Here is a 21630-nt window from a genome sequence, read left to right as displayed (position 1 = left end):
CTAATTTTCATCGTCGACGGTGGGCCCGATAAAAATCCGCGGTACCAAAAAGTCATCACTTCTAAAGTCATCAAGCGGGTATAAGCTGATTCCATATGATCTATATTGTACTTCTGTGAAAAGTATGTTGAACGGCCGAATTTTTTCTACCTGTGGACTGTATTTTGCTTCAGTAGTAATGCTTCGTGAACACAGGAAAATCCATAAGAAAAGCTCCACGTTGCAGTCAACTGTAACTAAAATTCGGCCCGTTAGAGTTGCTGCAAAACGTCAACGTGAATGCATGGCTATTGTAGCCCGTGGAGAAAATATGGACTGTTAGTGGATTGATGAAGAAGAACTGGATCTCAGTGGTTTTCCTGAAACATCGTCATTGCTCGCTGATTCTACCGAAGAACCGAGTAGTGACATCCTTGTGGTTTCTATCAAAGACCATCTGCAGAATCCATGGGCTGACGAGTAGTGAGAGTTTGCAGATATCTTGTTAAGTTTGTTTTATCTATGTATTTGATTTTTTTATTTCAATTACCTCAAAACGCATTGAATTTGAACTTTATGGAGGCATCACATGAAATAAGATTGAAGAAATATAAAATCAAAGTTGCCTTGGTCTGAGTTTCGTTTAATTAAAAGCAATAAATGCACAGAAAAACCGACAAATTAAAATATCATTTTGTTTGATTCAACATACGATTTTTTTACAGCCTTCGTACAAAGAAGGGGAGGGGGGGTATTGATTGTGTGACGTAACAGTATGGAAGGAGGTTGGAAAAAATGTGACAATCTGTGACATGGGGGGAGGGGGGGTCAATTTTGGACGATTTTCGCGTGACGTAATTAATGGACGCTCCCTAAAAAAGTGGATCCGGATTCTTCAGTTAAGGTATTGGGGACACATTATAAGAAGACCTGAGAATCATTTGCTCAAGCTGGCTGCGGAGTATAGATTACCACACAAAACGAGAGGTAGACCTGCTTTTACTTGGTGGGATACGATTTCTCAGAGTATGTGGAGATTTGAGAACATACCAGTTGAGGAATGGTACGAATTTACAGACGACAAAGAAAAACTGGATACGAAACTCAAAGAAATATACAATTTGCCCGAATCTGAAAGATGACGAATGAGGATACTCTCTATCTAACCACCAGCATATAAAACTCAACAGCATATTCACTATCTTTCGGAGAGTGCATCGCTAAGATTTTGGATCACAGCTCTTTCTGCATGATGGGTTTAACATTTTCACTCCACAGTGTTCGGAGAGCTCAATCATGAATTAAAAAATCAGCTGATCAAAGGCGTCTCTCAAAACGGTCTATTCAGATTTTGGCGGCTGGGGTTGCCTGCCATCAATGAAAATCTTTATTTTCCCCCCGGATTTTCCACCCATTTTTGGAAGGGGGATAGCTTAAATTTAATTTGTAATGGCCTTATCTTTTGAATTTATCATTCTACACTGGCTTTGGAGTTGAAAAATATTTCAAAATTATACCTTTTCAGGCTACTGAAGTGCCAACAACGGAACAATACTTTATATATAAGCTAAAGTGACCTCTATCAATCATTATAACTTGACCTATGACAAGAATTCAATAAGCTTTTGCTAAAAAAAAAACAGTTATTCAAGCTCATAATTCCACTTAATTTGGTGTGGATATTCTAAGCTGCTTATGTTTCCAGTTGTTTCACCATGACTCCAAAGAATTAAGCAATATATATTTTCCCACCGGAATTATTTTTCCCCAAGCTCATAGAATAAACCCCACCTACCGTGGCACAGGATCCAATTCTGCACATAGAAGCCCTAGCATTTACGACCAGTACCTACCCCATCACGTAAATAGTAATAAAAATAAATAATGTTCCATTCTTATAAACGGGATAGGTTGGAATACCAACCAAACTGGAACCATAAACCACCCATTAACCCCGGACACCAACCCAGGAGCAGCGGATGATGAGGTCGGTGGTTGGTGACAATAAACAACAACTTTTCACTTCGATTCCATAATGTCTTATTTACTTTCGGTTCATGCCTTCAGAGAGCGAGCTTTTTCGGAACGAACCAACAACAGCGGATCATGAATACGCAAATGAGACTCCCACGGGAAGCCCGCAAAATTCACCGGAATAGCATTACCATGAATTAATGATAATTAAATCTATTAGCATACCTTTGACTTTCCTCGCCCGGTGCCACCTGCTTCCGTTTCGAGGCGCGTGAAAGCTTCCAATTTGGGTTTATTGATTGATGGTATTCCGAGAGTCGGCAGTGAAGCAACAACAACTTGGAATTTATTGGATTTTTCTCCACTTCACTCACACTGACGATGACGAGGATTAAAACGACGGCAAAATTCCAAAATAAACAACAAACCAACCTTTGAGTAGCAGCGAGCACTCGCGGGGGTGGTTTGTGGTTTGCTGTTTTTTTTTCCTTCGAGCAGGAACCTTTCAAATCACTCGATTTATGGTGTGAATACACACAGGGCACAAAGCACAGAGCACAGCACGAAACACTCGAAAATTTCAAATTCTAATTTTTCACACCAAGAGAGCATCAATTGAAATAGATCACCGAGTGTGGGTCGTTCCTTTTTTTGCAGCTTCACTGCTCGGAGTTGAGAGGCAAATATTTGATTCACATAAATTTTCGGTGAAAACAGGAGCTTTTCCTACGGTATCGGACGTTGAATAATGTTTGTTTGCACGGTTTTGGAATATTTTATCCGGATTCACTCGGTTGGGGCTATCCTGGTGGCACAGCGGTACGGATCAGGGTCACAAACGACCCGCAGAGGACCAATAATTGTATGATTAATTTGATACTCGCCAACAGCGACGACGACTATGACGAAGATTACTGATGTCCTTTGGCTCGACGTTGCAGCATCCACGTGCGACTCACTCTTGCTGCATAAATTATTCAGGTCGTGTTATCCGCTAGTCTGGATGCTACTGCTGCTGCTGCTGCTGGTTTTTATGAAGCTTGATAGACACGGAGCCAGGTATCGCTCACTTTTCAAGTTGTCACAGAAATTTATCACTACCAAGAGACACGTTTTACCTTCTAATTATTTTTATCGTGCAGAACTTGAGAACATCACCATTACAATTAATCACCGACAAAAAAAAAACTCACTTGATATACTTTGCCGGTAGTAGATAGACCCCGGCCAAGTGTTTGCTTTTAATCAACTGTAGATTTTACCATCCTAGGACAACCACTCGATCTTGTATCTTTCTACTTCTCCTTGTCCGCACATCAAACAACACGGGAGTCAAAAGCTCTCAGGAGATAAGCAAGCAGAAAAATATTCTTTTTATTCTTTAGCTTTCCGCTTCTCCACGGATGTTCCGAAGTCAGCGATTCGTGTTCCACTTATAACCTACCCCACTAGGTTCCCGTCACGCTTCCGCCCACCGAAGTCAACACTCCAAGTAAGCACATTATGATTGATGAAAAGCACTCTGCTAAAATAATTTTCACCTCTTTTACACGCTCCTTTTCGTCAATCTTCCTACAGGCATTAAGCGAGGGACGTCGAGCACCTTCTTCGCCTTTAAATTCAGAAATATCTCACAAGACGGCTTTCATCTAAGCTACCTTCACACTCGGCTGTAGCATATTCTTCATCCTAAACACACCCTGCATAAGCATAAGGATTTCTTTACTTTCTTGAAGCTGTTTACTCTTGACTTATCTCCGGGAAATGAACTACACAAAGCATATACACATTTCGCCAAAACTGGACAACACTGAGATCTTTTCCCGAAATCCAGCTAATCCGGTCGTGCTCGACATCTGACCATCACCGTAGTCACTAATGGTATCGCATTCCCAGCGAAAATTTTACCTTTTGTTATGAGTCAACACTCACTCCATTCATCCCATTCAGGACACACGAAAAAAAAAGCCAACTTGCATTAGCCCCAAACAATTGCTTGCGATCCAATTTCTACCAGGAATCAACTTCCGGAAAATGCGAAACGACGTAAACACGCCAGCCAGGATAGAACACGACTCGCACGGCTCGAGCGGCACGACTATCTGATTTCGGTCGATTCCGCTGCCAAACACGCTACTCCCTAATGTACTGCGATGGAGTTTCCGAACTTACCCCGAGAGCGTCAGCAGTTCGCTCCCCCTATAATCTAGTACTGCACTCACGTGAGTCGTAACTCCCACCGTCTGCTGGTGTTGGTGGCACTTGCCAAGTTTCACTACTACCACTGCCGGAGCTTCAGCTGATTGTCCTCGCTGCTCTCAGCTCAGCACTCTCTCACTCTCGGCACGGGAAAAACTCCGGCCGAATACAAACACCCAGAAGTGCAAATTCTTACCCACCCTCAACACGAAACTTCCTGCTCACCATAACCATGCACAACAAAAGCATTCAATATTCATCAGTCCACCGAGTGTTTTCTATGCACACGTACCTTCACTTTTCCGTACAATCCAATAAATTCCACCTCACTCGCTTCGTCGAATTATACGGTGTAACAAGCTAATTGAAACTACTTCCTGGTCCTCACCAGAACACAGCTGAATGCAAAAATCTAGCTCCCTTTTATTTTCCAACACACTCCCCACGTCGACGGAATTCTAAAACCATGACAATTTTCCCACGAGTTTTCCCTCCACACATACGCACCCATGATCGACCAAGTTTCGGAGAGCCTTCCTTTCCGCCCCAAATTCGCTCACCGAAATCTATTCTCCCGTTCTCACTATTCAGCACCAGAGCAGGATCGCTGCCACTCACCGCTGAATAGGCTACCATACCGATGTTCTGCTGCTGCTACTCATTCGGTCGGGGGTTGCTGTCTGTCTGTTTGCCTACATCCCTCACCTCACCTACTCCTGCTTCTCACCAAGTTCCTTCGATTGATGCGATACGAATAACGACATTCTTCTGTTTTCCCATGCAGAAGGGGCTGGTGTAAGTATCTACCTACTGTACATGAGCACGCAAGGGATTCTCCCCGGAAGTGCATCCTCGCGAAGTGATAGAGAGCGAGAAAAAAAAAAACGACACGCAAATACGGCATCGTCCGGTGACTGCCATAAATGGGATGAAGGAAGGTAAGATCTGTGTGATGGGTGTACGATTGGAGAGGTTCGTAGGTTCACGGTGCGGTTGGGGGGTCGGAAGGAGATAATTAACGATAAAAGGAAGGTGCAATTTTGCGAAGCTGTGAGCGGCTTTCGCGGGATGATGAAAACAAACATCTTTGCCTAGTGTGGGTGAGCAATCGATACAGTTTAATATTTGCTCACGTGATTGCGGGGTCGATTTCGGTATTAAGTGTTAATCAAATAGGCGAGTTAGTTTAAAGCAGCACCAGCAGCATTTCACCGCAAATAGTCGGGATCGGGAATAATGCATACGACAAATTATACGCCAACTCGACAACTGGTTGGCAGCTCTTCTTAAATTTAAATGGAACTGTGGATGTAGCGTATGAAGGTATACACAGCTGTCGATTGTCGCAAATAAATAATAAAAATAAATTCCTAAAAAGTACCCTTCTGGTGTAATTTTTACGCCATTTAAGTAAGTATATTTAAGACTGTGTTTAATTCATCTTTGTGTTGTAAAGCCTGACTAAAAGTAAATTGGTACGCCCCTTGCGCGCCGCTAGCACGCATCTAGTTTTGAGAATCGAAAATCTTTGACTAAGTGGTTTGTTTACACTTAAATAGAGAACAACTGGTGCAAGTTTGATCAAAGTAGTCGATCGCGTTCAGAAATAACGTCAAATAGAACTCAAAAGAAAAAAAAATATTGTGCACAAACACCTGGAAAATCCGGAGTGGTCCTGTTCCAAGCTGGCTAAAGTGCTGAAGATTCCGAAAACAACAGTTTGTAGAGTGCTCAAAACCTACAAGGGAACTCTGAGTGTGGAAAGGAATCAGCGGACCTACGAAAAAACTGGAACCAGGGATCGTCAGCTGTGCGGCGAAGTGTTGAGGTGCGTGAAGGCCAACCCCGGTCTTTCGATCCGAGATGTGGCCAGAAGGTACAACGCCAACTTTCAAACGATGTGGAACATATTTGCCAGGGAGGGATACAAGTCGTACAAAGCCAGTAAACATCCGAACCGGCACATGAAGCAGAATTCCGTGGCCAAAAAGCGTGCAAGGCTATTGTACGACCGTGTTTTGACGAAACACAAGGGCTGCACTTTGATCGATGACGAAACATTTATTTATTGTTCCAATGATTCATCTGACATATGGTTGTTGGTATGGTTGAATTAAAAAAGTATAACTAAAACAAAAACAGAACACGTTCTAATTCAGGACAGTCTTTTAATAAAAACAGTTAACGACACATTAAAGTCAAACAATGCATAGACGTCATGCCGATTACGAGCTGCGAGATGTACAAAATTACGCTGTCTAATCACTCTCTCAGGTGCGTAAAAGAAAAGCTGCCGAAGTAATTCGGGGGAATCAATCTCGCTGGTAATGATCTTAGCAGCAAACACAGCTTGAGCGTTCCGTCTTCTTTGTTCCATGGTTTCAATTCCAAGCAAACTTTCTCTGTACACTTTCAAATCTGGCTATCCAGCATGCTTGGTATGGGCACCAGACGACAGCATTATACTCTAAGATTGAACGTACTAAGAACCAGTGTTGGCTAAAATCAAGATCAGAAAATCAAAATCAGCAATCTTTCAAGATCAAGATCACCTAAAATCACACGCACCAATTTCACAAGCTATCATCACCACGAAAATCACACGTGATTTTCGACCAATATCAGCCGTGATTTTCGATTCTCAAAATCAACCAGCATCAATATCAACCAAGATCAAAATCATCGAAAATCATAGGATTAGAAGATATGTGATATTCTAGAGTTTGGGCAATTCCGAAATTCGAGTTAACATTCCGGATGAAATTAAAATTGTGGATTTCAACCCTAGATGGCTCCCACAAATCCAAGATGGTTAACCAAAATCCAATATGGCGGCCCTGGACAAGGAATATGCATCTAAACCCATGCAATATGGGTATCTGCGGAATGGGCTCGATGATGGGAAGTGAAAAATTAAGATCCCATTTTAGAATCTAATACATATGGCGGACCAAAATCCAATATGGCGTTCCCCCGACAGGAAATATTCATCTAAACCCATACAATATGGGTATCTACGGAATGGGCTCGATGAGTGGAAGTGGAAAATTGACATCCGCCGCCATTTTGGAATTCAAGATGGTGGACCAAAATTCAATATGGCGGCCTCTGGATAGGGAATATGCATCTAAATCCATGCAATGTGGGTATCTGCGGAATAGGCTTAATATGTGAAAGTGGAAAATTGACATCCGCCGCCATTTTGGAATTCAAGATGGCGGACCAAAATCCAATATGGCGGACCAAAATCCAATATGGCGGCCCTGGACAAGGAATATGCATCTAAATCCATGCAATATGGGTATCTGCGGAATGGGCTCGATGAGTGGAAGTGGAAAATTAACATCCGCCATTATTTTGGAATCCAATACATATGGCGGACCAAAATCCAATATGGCGTTCCCCCGACAGGAAATATTCATCTAAACCCATGCAATATGGGTATCTACGGAATGGGCTCGATGAGTGGAAGTGGAAAATTGACATCCGCCGCCATTTTGGAATTCAAGATGGTGGACCAAAATTCAATATGGCGGCCTCTGGATAGGGAATATGCATCTAAATCCATGCAATATGGGTATCTGCGGAATAGGCTTAATAAGTGGAAGTGGAAAATTGACATCCGCCGCCATTTTGGAATTCAAGATAGCGGACCAAAATCCAATATGGCGGACCAAAATCCAATATGGCGTTCCCCCGACAGGAAATATTCATCTAAACCCATACAATATGGGTATCTACGGAATGGGCTCGATGAGTGGAAGTGGAAAATTGACATCCGCTGCCATTTTTTAATTCAAGATGGTGGACCAAAATTCAATATGCCGGCCTCTGGATAGGGAATATGCATCTAAATCCATGCAATATGGGTATCTGCAGAATGGGCTCGATGAGTGGAAGTGGAAAATTGACATCCGCTGCCATTTTTAAATCCAAGATGGCGGACCAAAATCCAATATGGCGGCCTTTGGACAGGGAATATGCATCTAAATCCATGCAATATGGGTATCTGCGGAATGGGCTCGATGAGTGGAAGTGGAAAATTAACATCCGCCATTATTTTGGAATCCAATACATATGGCGGACCAAAATCCAATATGGCGTTCCCCCGACAGGAAATATTCATCTAAACCCATGCAATATGGGTATCTACGGAATGGGCTCGATGAGTGGAAGTGGAAAATTGACATCCGCCGCCATTTTGGAATTCAAGATGGTGGACCAAAATTCAATATGGCGGCCTCTGGATAGGGAATATGCATCTAAATCCATGCAATATGGGTATCTGCGGAATAGGCTTAATAAGTGGAAGTGGAAAATTGACATCCGCCGCCATTTTGGAATTCAAGATAGCGGACCAAAATCCAATATGGCGGACCAAAATCCAATATGGCGTTCCCCCGACAGGAAATATTCATCTAAACCCATACAATATGGGTATCTACGGAATGGGCTCGATGAGTGGAAGTGGAAAATTGACATCCGCTGCCATTTTGGAATTCAAGATGGTGGACCAAAATTCAATATGGCGGCCTCTGGATAGGGAATATGCATCTAAACCCATGCAATATGGGTATCTGCGGAATGGGCTCGATGAATGGAAGTGGAAAATTGACATCCGCCATTATTTTGGAATCCAATACATATGGCGGACCGAAATCCAATATGGCGTTCCCCCGACAGGAAATATTCATCTAAACCCATGCAATATGGGTATCTACGGAATGGGCTCGATGAGTGGAAGTAGAAAATTGACATCCGCCGCCATTTTGGAATCAAAGATGGCGGACCAAAATCCAATATGGCGGCCTTTGGACAGGGAATATGCATCTAAATCCATGCAATATGGGTATCTGCGGAATGGGCTCGATGAGTGGAAGTGGAAAATTGACATCCGCCACCATTTTGGAATACAATACATATGGCGGACCAAAATCCAATATGGCGTTCCCCCGACAGGAAATATTCATCTAAACCCATGCAATATGGGTATCTATGGAATGGGCTCGATGAGTGGAAGTGAAAAATTGACAGTGAGAAAGGGAGGATTTGTTTTTGAATAACCTTTCTGTTCATATAAACAAGCCAGTAATTAAGTACTCTGTACTAGGAGGAGATTTCAATTGTATTTTAAATTCATCGGAAACTCTTGGGAATTCTAAAAATATGTCATCCGGTCTTCATCGATTTGTTGAATCTTTCCAATGGAAAGATATCTTGTGGGAGCTCAAAAAGAATGAGTTCACTTTTTTTAGATCAGGTTCAGCGTCCCGTCTGGATCGTTTCTATGGACCAAAAGAATTTTCAAACTCAGTTCTGTTAGTTGAAACAGTTCCAGTTCCATTCTCAGATCATTGTGCTGTAGTGTTGAAGGTTAAGATTGATCCAGATTGCTTACCTACCAAAGGTCGTGGATATTGGAAAATAAACTCCACAATTTTAGAAAATGAACGCGTTGTAGAAGATTTTGCTAACAGTTATATTTCTTGGAAATCTCGATCCATGTATTGCACAAATCGCAGCAGTTGGTGGAACTATCGGGCTAAAAATAAAACAAAAAAGTTCTATAAAGCAGAAAGTTGGTCTAACAATCTTAGAATAGCTCAAGAGAAAAGTTATTTTCATTCAGTATTGATTAACTTACACATCAGATTGCGCTCAGGAGAAGACGTTCACAAAGACATCGGTATAGTAAAATCACGGTTGATGGAAATAGAAAATGATAGATTAAAATACTACTGCAGCAAATTGAACTGCTTTTCATTTGCTCAAGAGGAAACAATCAGTATTTTCCAAGTATCTGCGCAAATAAAAAGACACTCAAAATCAAACAATTTAAAACTTTTAGATGGAAATGTAGTTACAGGAGAAACAGCAAGATTGAAAGACATCATCTTTGATTATTATTCTACTCAATTTCAAGCGACTAACAACTTTTTAGTACATAACGCAAATGACGATCCAATTAATCACGTTACGAAGTTTTTAACCTCTAAGCAGCAAAGAGAATTAATAGAACCTATAACGATCGATGAAATTTTTGATACACTTAAACTGTGCACTAAAAAGAAAATTCCGGGTCCTGATGGACTATATTACGAATTTTATTTGAAACATTTTGACCTTATTAAAGAAGATTTAATTTTAATTTTCAATAGTAATTTATCCGGTAACAATTGTCAAAAAAGTGTTCCTCAGGAATAATAACTTTAATTCACAAACAAAGCAGCAGACATGAACTAGATCAATACAGGCCAATCAGTCTCTTGAATTGCGACTACAAACTTTTTACTAAAATCATAGCTCTCCGCATCCAAGCGGTCTTAGGAAATCTGTTAGGACCGGAACAAACCGCTTGTAAACCCAAGCATTCTTGCATAGACAACCTTAAAGACATTCGACGAGTAATTTTGTGTGCTAAAGAATCAGTAAGATTTAAAGGAGCTCTCGTTAGCTTAGACCTCCAGAAAGCTTTCGACAAAGTTGATCATGAGTACCTGTGGAAAGTACTTAGTCATTTTAGGTTTCCAGATATTTTAATCCAGTGTATTAGGAATCTTTACAGTGTTGCCACTTCTCGCGTGCTTTTCAACGGATTTTTCACTAACGAGTTTGAAATTGGCTGCTCGGTTCGCCAAGGATGCCCTTTAAGCATGATCCTGTTCGTATTGTACATAGAGCCATTGATTAGAAAAATTAATGATAGCATTTCAGGTGTACTTATCTACGATAAGTTTATCGTAGATAAGCAAAACTATTGCTTATGCTGATGACATTAATGTATTTGTTAAAAACGATGAGGAATTTGATTTGCTCATGTAAATCTTACATTCCTTTGAAAAGTGGGGTAAAATTAAATTAAATTTCAACAAATCGGTGTGTGTACTTTAGGACCACAACTAATTCATGAGGTTGACGCTACAAAAATATTGGGAATTGAAATAACAAGCAAAGTTTCTTCAATAAGTTTAAACTAAGACAGGATAATTCGCAACGCCAAACAGGTGTTAAAAATGCATAGTATGAGGAACCTAAATTTGATAGAAAGAAGCTGGTTGATAAATGCTTTTGTTTTATCAAAATTTTGGTATCTAGCGCAGATAGTTCCACCAAAACAGAAACATCTAGGTGAAATCAAATCCGCTGTAGGACAGTTTTTATGGGCCAAATATATTTTCAAAACAAACCGTGAACAGCTTTACTTAGATTACGATAAGGGAGGAATTCAATTAGTTGACCCGGAATCCAAAATGAAGGCGCTCTTCATTAAAAACATTTTGAGTAACGACAATGGCAACTCTTCAGAGATTTATCTATTGGAATATTGCAGAACGCAAAGTCTACCATTCAATTTCAAGAACTGAATTGGTGTTGCCATTAACATTAAAGAAGAAACTGATTTACATTCAACAGCATCTATTTATAGATTTTTAATATCACAGAAAAACATTATTCCTAAAGTTAAAATCGATTTCCCTCAAATTGAGAGGGATATAATCTGGAAAAACTTCAACTACAATTTCATAGCATCTGATGATAGATCGAGGATATTTGCATTTTGTAACAATATAATAGCTAATAAAGAAAAGCTAGTAGCTTATAATATTGGAAGGCTAAATGATAGCAATTGCGACACATGCTCACGACCGGATAATAATAAACACAGAATCGAAGAGTGTCCGTCGGCCAGAATAATTTCAAATTGGACAAAAAATGTTATTCAAACCAAATGTAAAATAGTTTTAAACGGCTTGGAAGATATGCTAGCATTTGAAATTGATACCAAGAGCCACCGTGAAAAAGCAGCATTATGGTTAGCTATACGAGGAATTTGGTATGAAATGAAATGGTATGAAATGGTACCCTAATCCCAGTCTGTATGTTTTCAAAAAAGAAATAAGAGAAATGAGGTGGAAACATAAAGATTTCTTTAGACGACATTTCGGAAATTGTGTAAATATTTGCTAGGAAAATCAATGAAAACAGTGATATGAAAAAGTAAAGAAAGCAATGAACAAAATGTTAGGTTAAGATAGGTTAAGTAAGGCTAAGTTTCCCTTCCCTTCTGTTCGTGTGCTCGGTTATATATGTATGGGTGAAATAGAGTGAGTGAATATGAATGAGTGTACATGAGTGAATGTGTTAACCCCGAGTACGCCGCGGGTAATCGGTTTCCCAAGTTTAACGTAGGTTTTAAGTTAGTTCAAGAAACGTGAAAGAAAAAAAAAGGAAAAAAGGGAAAAAAAGGAATACCGGTACAGGACAAAGAACTGCAGGTACAAGAAGAAGAAATAACGGCAAATTGTTTGTAATTGTAGTTTTAAACTTTTTCAATAAAAAATAAATAAAAAATAAAAAAAATAAAACTCATGAAATATGGGTATCTGAATTTTATTCTCCATACAAAATTGAAACTGAAACCGCCAGCTCTTTTTACAACCAAATGAGCTGACTCTTTCAGAGAATGATTTTCTCACCTGAAGGATGGACCAGTCTAATGATGAGCCATACAGAAGGTATCTTCGATATGTCGAATATCATCGACAAAATTAATCAGGAAGGCAACAGAATTTGAATAAATTGATTGATCAACACTTAAACTCTCTCTTTTGGATCATATCCAAGATGACTGCAAATGACGACATCCTCGTAATTGGTAATTTCAATCTATCGTCTATGAAATGGTCCTGGAATGACGCCGGGTTCCTCTATCCTCAATCCAGTTGCTCAAACATTGCACCCTTGGCAGCAACTCTTCTGGACAGCTACAGTACTGCTGATCTCCTGCAACTAAATAGTGTTTCCAATGAGAATCATAGATTGCTTAATTTATGTTTTCTTAGCCGTGAAATTGCTTCTAGTTGTTCGATTTATGAGGCGCTTGAGCCACTAGTTAAGCGTTGTAGGCATCATCCACCTCTGCAGATATCATTGAAATTGAACCAGGCATTTTCTTTTCGTAACACTATGGATAGCTTTTCTTATGACTACTGGAAGGCTGACTTCGATGGAATGACTGTCTTTTTCGAGAGCATAAACTGGGATGAAGAAGTGCGTGATCATGACGTAACTATTTCCTCGACTATTTTTACGAATATTGTTGTTTATGCAATCGATCAGTTCGTACCGAAGAAAACTCCAGTCATACCAACTCACCCTCCATGGCCAAACCCTCGTTTGAAACGTCTTAAATCATCTAAACGGGCTGCCTTGAAAAAGTTTTGCAAACTGCGAACTGACGTGTCGAGAAAGAAATACATACGCATTAACAAGCAGTACAAGCATCTCAACGAGCAACTCTACCTAGAACACCAGCGTCAACTACAAAATAAGCTCAAAACTAATCCTAAAAGCTTCTGGAATCACGTGAAAAATCAACGAAAGGAATCGGGTCTGCCCTCCACGATGTTCAACGGGGATCGAGAAATGTCTAATGTGGATGGTATCGCGGATTATTCAGGTCACATTTCTGCAGTGTTTTCGTCAACGACGAGCTCTCTGACGAACACGTTTCAGATGCAGCAAGTGTGGCTCCCATACGTTCAGTTGTTGAATCTCATCCACCGTTATCGAGAGATGACGTTCAAACAGCAGATCTTCGCTTAAAAAATTCTTCCAGTATTGGCCCGGATGGCATTCCATCTGTGGTGATTAAAAACTGTATAGGAGCCTAGAGCGCACCACTAGCATTCATATTCAACCTCTCGTTGAATTGTGGAATCTTCCCTGATGGCTGGAAGAATTCTTTTGTTTTTCCTGTCTTCAAGAAAGGCGATAAACAGTCCGATGTCCGCAGCTATCTTATGTGGATGATTTTAAACTGTATTTTGTCGTAAAGGATCGTAGTGATTCAGTTTTCCTTCAACAACAGCTGGACGTTTTTGCTACTTCGTGTCACAAGAATAGGATGGTATTGAATGCTTCCAATTGTTCCATCATCACTTTCTACAGAAAAAAATCACCCACCTGCTTTACGTACAGTCTTCATGGTCAGACACTGAATCGGGAGACTACATTCACAGACTTAGGAGTCATGTTAGGTTGTCAAATAACCTTCAAGGAGCATGTGTCATATGTCACCAGTAAAGCATATTCTCAGCTTGGCTTTATTTTTCGCTTTACTAAAGATTTCAGAGACACTTCGTGCTTTAAAAACGCATACTTGTTCACTAGTCCGTTCGACACTGGGATACTGTTCAGTAGTTTGGGGGCCGTTTTACATCAATGCCACGAATCGACTTGAGTCTATTCAGAGGAGATTTGTTCGCCATGCTCTTCGTTGGCTACCCTGGAGAGACCCTGTAGACCTCCCTAATTATGAAAGTCGATGTAACTTGCTGAGCCTACAACTTCTCAGTGTTCGCCATGACGTCGCTAAGGCTGTCTTCATCGCCGATCTCCTGCGTTCGGACATTGACTGTATGCCACTTTTGCAACAGCTTAACATTCATATAAGACGAGTCAATTTGCGAACCCACTCTTTCTTTACGATCCCGACTTCTCGCACAAACTATGGTGCAAACGAACCAGTTACTAGCATGTGTAAAATTTTTAATAAATGTTATAACTTTTTTGACTTCAATGCTTCCCGTGCCTTTAGTATATATTCTATAATGTTTTATCATCCTGATTAAGTAAAGATAAATGTTGCCTGATTTAGTTTAAGTATATATGTATCTGTAGGATTTTATGTTATCTGTTGATACGAAAAGAAGAGGTTTTCCGCCCACTTGAGAAGGAGCAAGGTTGGTCCTTCTGAAGTGGGCTTTTCCCTCTCAAATAAATAAATAAATAAATATAAAATGAAAAAAATATCCATAAGTACCGGCCAATGACGCGTTCATCTAGATAAAATTGATAAAAAGTTGATTTTTAACGATGGGCCCAATCTTAGATCCATAGGCCAACATTAGAACCATGTCCCCTACTTCTAACAAAATCCATAGAGCACGGTACCAACGCAGCAACCCGTTCTACAAAGTTTCATTGATCCTCATTTTCAAACTACAGTCAACTCTCCATTTCTCGATGTTCTACGCAGTCAATTCTGTTTAAATCGATTTTGTCCTCATGCAGGATGGGTACCGAATTTTTTATTTTTTTTCATCTGAGATTTATTTAATTTGTTTGTAATTGTTTGAAACAAGTTACTTTAAATAAGGTTGAAAATTGAGATCACCCTTTCAAAAATAGAGGCGAAAAAAAATCGCGTTAAGCAGAATTGAATGCATCTCGATATTCCTCCTTATCTCGATGATTTGAGCAGTCCCTTGAGATCCCCATACATCCAGCTCCATATATGTGTATCTCGACATTCTCTCTATCTCTAAGCGTTCTCTATAACGATGGTCACTTTGTATGTTTCCCCATGTTCGCAATATTTTAAAATAAACTATCTGAGTCTTGAAGATTTTTCTTAATGCAGGGTCATAAAATTTTCTTAACATGAAAATTTCATTCAATTCAAATTTCATCACATTTTCTAAAAATTAATGAATTTCTGATTTTTTCCAAATCCCGGATCTTGGTAATATTTTTTTTTTTTTTTGTTAAATATCGCAAAAAAAAATCTATGTTGGAATCATGTTGATACCCTCGGAAATCTTTACAGAATTTAGTTTTATCTGAAGAATTTGCTTGAATCATTTAAGAATATCTTAAAGGTTCATCTTAGACCTGTTTCTGATATTTTAATATAATTTGAATTATTTGACAAATTATTATTAACTTATGCAGTATAACCAAGGAATTCCCAGGAGATTTATCCAGAAAAATTACTTGTAGTTCTCCTCAGCATTCACTTTGTATTATCCAAACATTCCTATGGAACTGTTCAAGGAATTTTTTTTATGTTTTGCTCAGGACTCCCATACGTTCTTCGGAATGCTCCTCACAATTCCCTTGGACCTCTTCTTTGAATTCTCTTAAAATTATCACCGGAACATAATTAAGATTTCCATGAAATGTTCCTTGAAATTTCTTTGGAATCATCTTCGGTATTCAAATCCCACGGAATCCTTTGAAATTATTCTCAGAATTTTCTATGAATTCTTTTAATAAAGCCCTTTGAATTGTACGGCTTCCCTTGGAATTCTATTAGTTTCCTAAGAATTCGCTTGCTACGAAACAACAAATTCCATAGATTTATGTTTCACAGTCAGAACTTTCTTGGAATGCTTTTCCGAGTTCCTTTGAAGTTTTCCTGGAATTATTTTCAGTTTGAATTTTGAATTGAAATCCTCTTTTTAACGTATTTCCGAAGTATTCCCCAAAAATTCTCCCTGAATCTCCTTAAAATTATCCTCAAAATGCCTTTAGAATCCTTTTTTGAATTTCTGTGGAGTCCTCCTCACAATATCTTAGGAATTAAAATCGTATGAGTTCTCATTAGAGTTTCTTTCGAATCCTATTCAGGCTTTACTTGGAATTCTACTTAGAACTACCTTGGTATTGAGGTTTCACATAGAATCCGGAATTGCTCAGGACTACTTTGAGAGCTGATTGCACTTGATGTTTTTTTTTCCTTTGGAATGAGTTGCTTGGAAATTATTCCATGAGAAAATAATGCAAGGTCCTCAATCTTGATGTTTAACAAATCTGTGATCTTGGAAAATATATAGGATATAGGTTTTATATGAGACCAAAATTGAATAACTTTATTTATTTCTATTTCTGGTTATTCTCTTTCTCAAACCAGCAAATTTTCTTACCAAGTGTAAAGAAATAATTTTCCGGAATTTGGCCTATTCATTGTTCGGCCTAAAAACTGTTTTGTCTAATGACCATTTGGCCTGGCCTAATAACCCAACATCTGCCCTGAGCATTCGATATAGCCTGTTTGGTATATCTCATGGTAAACATTAAATGTACGGATTATCAAACACCAGGAACATGTTCGTTCTGATGTATTCGCGGGGGGATGGGTCCAGGGCAGAGCTGGTAAATATCACGGCCGTCATGTGAAAATAAGAAAACAGGTCCCCTCACTATCACGAGGCGAAACGACCGATCATTACCTTTCTTTTCATTTACCAATGATCAAGCACTAATGAGAATAATTCTTATTCAGTTTTGACATCAACATTTCTAACTGATTTAGATGAATTTAAGCAAGTGATCGTGCAATCGGTAGAGTAAATATATTTTTTAAATTTCCTTGGTGCAAGTAACTTTAATACCAATACATGAGCTAGTAATCACGATGATCACAGCACTGTCACGTTCTGTCATGACAAATAACTCGAAGAGATTTTGAAGAAAATCTCTGTCATCGTTTTCTCATCCGATCATGGTGAAAGAAGTACACTACCGATCATAAGTTTAAGGACACCCCCAAAAAAACATGCAAATATGTTTTGTTCAATGATCTCTCATTTTACGTTCAATTTTCGATCTCCAAAGGTTATTTGAATGGCATTAATGATATTGCATAAGTGTTCTACTACTACTTTTATTTCAAAATTGTTACCGTTTGTAACATTTGTTGATGTATTTCTGTATGTTAATCGTATTCTGCTGGAATAGGTGATGAGCCAACAATTTGATTTCAGTGGAACATTAGAGAATGGGTACGAGAATTACAGAGAAAAGGAACGGCGAGTAGCACGGAAACTTCTTCCACCACTTGCCAAGTAACCTTAAACGAGAGCAGGAACAATCTAAAAAAAACCGTTAAAATTATAGAGAAGACAAGTAAGAGTGTCGTAGAAGCAGGCGTGGAGTGAGAGAGTCCGGGGATTGAAAAGGTCTCATGTCACAATCGGGGATTGAAAAGGTCTCATGCCACAATCGGGCCTAAGACCGTTTCTTTTGTGCAATATAGGACCCGTTAAGTTTTCCTATTAAGAACGCTCGATCGAGGTGTTCGGCCAGATCACGCCGACAGGCCTTCCATGAGCGATTGACCGCTAGAGAGCCAGTTCCGTTCGACGGCCCGGAGGATAGGACCACTTTGGACCTTTCCGTTCCGAACGAGTTACAACCGGATTCATATCCCGATCGTTCCCGCAGAGCCACAGAATCCTGAGAGGGACCCGCCAGTACCTCGTGTAAGGTGCCGGGACATAGCCTCCCACCGAAGAAGAAACCTCTCCACAGTCGACTGGGCATACCTACTGGCGCCATCAAACGCCCTTAAGCAACCACCGTCACCATCACCAACACCGTAGTCTCCGGTGTAACCACAGCCAGCGTCACCGCCATAATCGCCGCCACTACGGACGTTAACAACGCCGAATCCACCACCAGCCTGTACAGCATCACCACCGCCGTATCAACCACCTCCACGTGCAGCATCACCGCACAAAAGATCCAGCAGTCGCCGGCCGACCAGGTATCTGTAGAAAACCTCCACTATACACGCCACACACACACACATAGAATGTAATTGGTAGGGAAATAAACCTCTAAAGTGTAATTCAGTAGCTTTTTCCATTTAATCACACTATATCCGAGTCCTGATTAGCCCGGTAAATCACTCCAGCCGACCTTGAGGCTAAGAATTGCCCCGCAGATCGAGCTAGCCATCAAAAGAGGTCGTTCACCCTCATTGGTAGGCCGTTGCTTAGCCAAGCCCGCCGAGGTGTTTGTCCTGGTAGCCCCCTAGGTACCCCACCCTAGCAGCAACAAAGTTTGGCCAACTCAATTCTGAGAAAATCAGTCACGATTCTTAAGAGTAAATTTTGAAAAATATTGTAACTTTGGGTGAACTTTTAGCACACAAAATTTGAAAATTATATTGAACAATTTGCCTATGTTCCATTCGATACCTTTAAAATGATCTAAAGAGAACGAAAATTGGACGTAACATGACAGAGATATGAACATAACAAGTTTGTCATTTTTTTTTGGGTGTCCTTAAACTTATGATCGGGAGTGTATCTCTGTAAATTTCGCATGAGATCTTTCATTGAAAATGACATTTGCCAGCTATTTTCAGGGTACTCACCAATTTTCATGTTATTTAAAGTTCCTTTGATTTTAACATCAACATCACCGAATTCAGAAGCTCTACCTTCGACTTATCGAGCTATAGAATCAAAATAACATTACATAGATCATCGACCAAAGGAGGCATCGACTTGTAGACACATCGACTTATGAAGCGTACGATACATGGGAAAATGAAGGGACCGCAGAATTCATCGAGTTATAGAAAATATCGAGTTATAGAATGTCTAGTTGTGGAGAGTTGACTGTAGTTCAATAGTTTTTGTACGTTTTAAATAAGCGATGTTTTGTTTTGGATACGGAATAAACAAATCTTGATAGAGCTGGGGGGGCGTAACTTTTTTTTGTTAACAATGACTTCTCTTGATGATTTTTCGAAACTCAAGGCACGCTTACGGAAACAAATATATACAACGGGAGTGGGAAGTCTTCCCCTACCCGATGGTAACGTTGATTTGAGTGGGCGAGCCTTGGCTTTCTAGAAATAATCGAGAGAAGTCATTGTTTACAAAAGCTGTTACGCCCGCATGATGATGATGACCTCGGCCACGAGCGTCACAAGTTCCTCCGAGGTGAACGGAGAATCGTCGACAGATTCACCTGAGTCAGCACCAGCGTTTGATAAACCATGGGCGGTGGATGAACCTATTGATTGGCGTATTTGGATTTTTCTTTCATCTATAAATGACAAAGTTACAAGCGTTAAAAACCGAACACTATTTTTTGATTTGCACCCCAGTATAGTCGACAAAGACGTACTTCTACGTCAAAATAAATGATATGAAAAACTGCAATCAAAGGGAAGAAAATGTACGTGGAACGAATATTATTCATGTCAGTTTGGCGGTGACTAACGTGGAAATTATCGTCGGTTTCGTCGGTGCAAGATTTAAATGACTACAACAACTCGATCATAAGGGGTGTGATGCGATATGAGGAGCTCAGTGGCCTTAGAGCGACCGTTTTTGCTTACTGCATTAATTTAATCTCTGCATTTCAACGTACCGTTTGCCAAAATGAATCTTGCTGCCTATGCAATTTATCCAACATTCGAGTGATTGCTCGCGAATGTGCATTTTTTTTAAGGCTACAAAGCAAGTATCACGTCAACACATTCCTACCCAATCCTTTCTTGATCTGACATCTGTTGGTTATCTGTGTGATTACAGCTGATCTGGCAATAACGGAGTAGCATCCGCGGGCGGTCAATCATGCTTATGCTTATGCTCATGTTGGATGAAATTGGTTCAAGGGCTTCAAAATTTTAAGTAAATTCTCCCTCAGTCAGAGTTTATGGTCATATGATCGAAAAAGATGTCATAAAATTCGGGATGGTAAACTGTGCGGTAAATTTTAGTTGAAGTTTCTAGAGATTCCCAGGCATCACTTACGTTGAAAATTCATAACTCATGAACCAAGCATTGCAGAAAGAACGTTGCGTAGATTTTTTTGATAAGAAAAATTTATCTCAGCGATCCATAAAAAAAATGTAATCTGAAGGATGTTTTCCACGAAAATTTTCACGGGGGAGGAAAATCTGGAAAACCCATTGTCAAGGAAATGACAAATTTTCAAATTTTTTTTTAATGATTCAATACTTCTTATCTTTCACTGATGGAAAATGAGCGATATCTCTTACGTCAATCTATCCAGCGGGACAAACTTAACGAATTTCAAAGTCGATACGTGTTTTGGAATGTACCAATAGCGTATCATAGCGTACCTTCAAGGATTTTGAACGTACCTTAAAGTTTCCCGGAAAACCCGTGTCCCTCTGGATAGACATACGATTTCAGCAATGACCGAGTTGATCGACCAGATTTCTACGGAAATGTGACATACCAAATGTGTACTTTACGAATATGTCATTCATTTTTAACGTACCTCTTATTTTCACTTAAATGCTTATACTAAACTTTTTAAATCGTTTTATATATGAATTCAGGGCACGGAATTGGATTCCTCAAAAAATTTCAGCCCTATGTCATATCAAAAACCTTATACTTAAGTGCATTCTAGCCGATTTGAGGACCAAAAAAAGTTTTTTTTTAATTTGCATTCTTTAAAAATATACTAATTTCGAACAAAACCGAATAATTATGGAGACGCGCGGTGCTGCTCGGAAAACTCCATCATAAGAAAAGCCTTGATAACTTTCTTATCGATCATGACCAACGTACCTAACTGGAATTCACTTTCTGATAGAAGTTACCAGTGATTTAAATAAAAAAAATATTATTTTAAAAATTACATTTTTTCGATAATACATTAGAGAAAACCTGATCAAATGATCAGATATCTATCAGAAACTACCTAACTGGAATTCACTTTTTGATAGAATTTACCAGTGATTTAAATAAAAAACAAATATTATTGGTGAATTCCAGTTAAGTACGTTGGTCATGATCGATCAGAAAGTGTTCCATGGATATTCAGAAATAATTTTATATATGCGACAGTTAGAAGATACTGAAAGGTTAGCACATATCATCGGCAAGAGACGTGCGTGTGAGAAAATTTGCGAAAAAA

The 21630-nt window shown here is 39.5% G+C and overlaps 1 long non-coding RNA gene across 1 annotated transcript in view; it reads right to left on the bottom strand.

Moving 5' to 3' along the window:
- The window catches only part of LOC135712531 (uncharacterized), a 583229-nt gene extending 579152 nt beyond the window's left edge, over positions 1-4077 (bottom strand). The window contains exon 1 of the long non-coding RNA XR_010518654.1: positions 2179-4077. This is a non-coding gene — a long non-coding RNA (uncharacterized LOC135712531). The remainder of the gene's footprint in view (positions 1-2178) is intronic.
- Positions 4078-21630: the final 17553 nt, after the last annotated feature.

This window comes from Ochlerotatus camptorhynchus, unplaced genomic scaffold, assembly GCF_037179485.1.
Source record: "Ochlerotatus camptorhynchus isolate MF236.1 unplaced genomic scaffold, CSIRO-AGI_Acam_v1.1 ptg000491l, whole genome shotgun sequence".
NCBI classification, from domain to species: domain Eukaryota; kingdom Metazoa; phylum Arthropoda; class Insecta; order Diptera; family Culicidae; genus Ochlerotatus; species Ochlerotatus camptorhynchus.
This window is presented reverse-complemented; position numbering and strand designations above follow the sequence as displayed.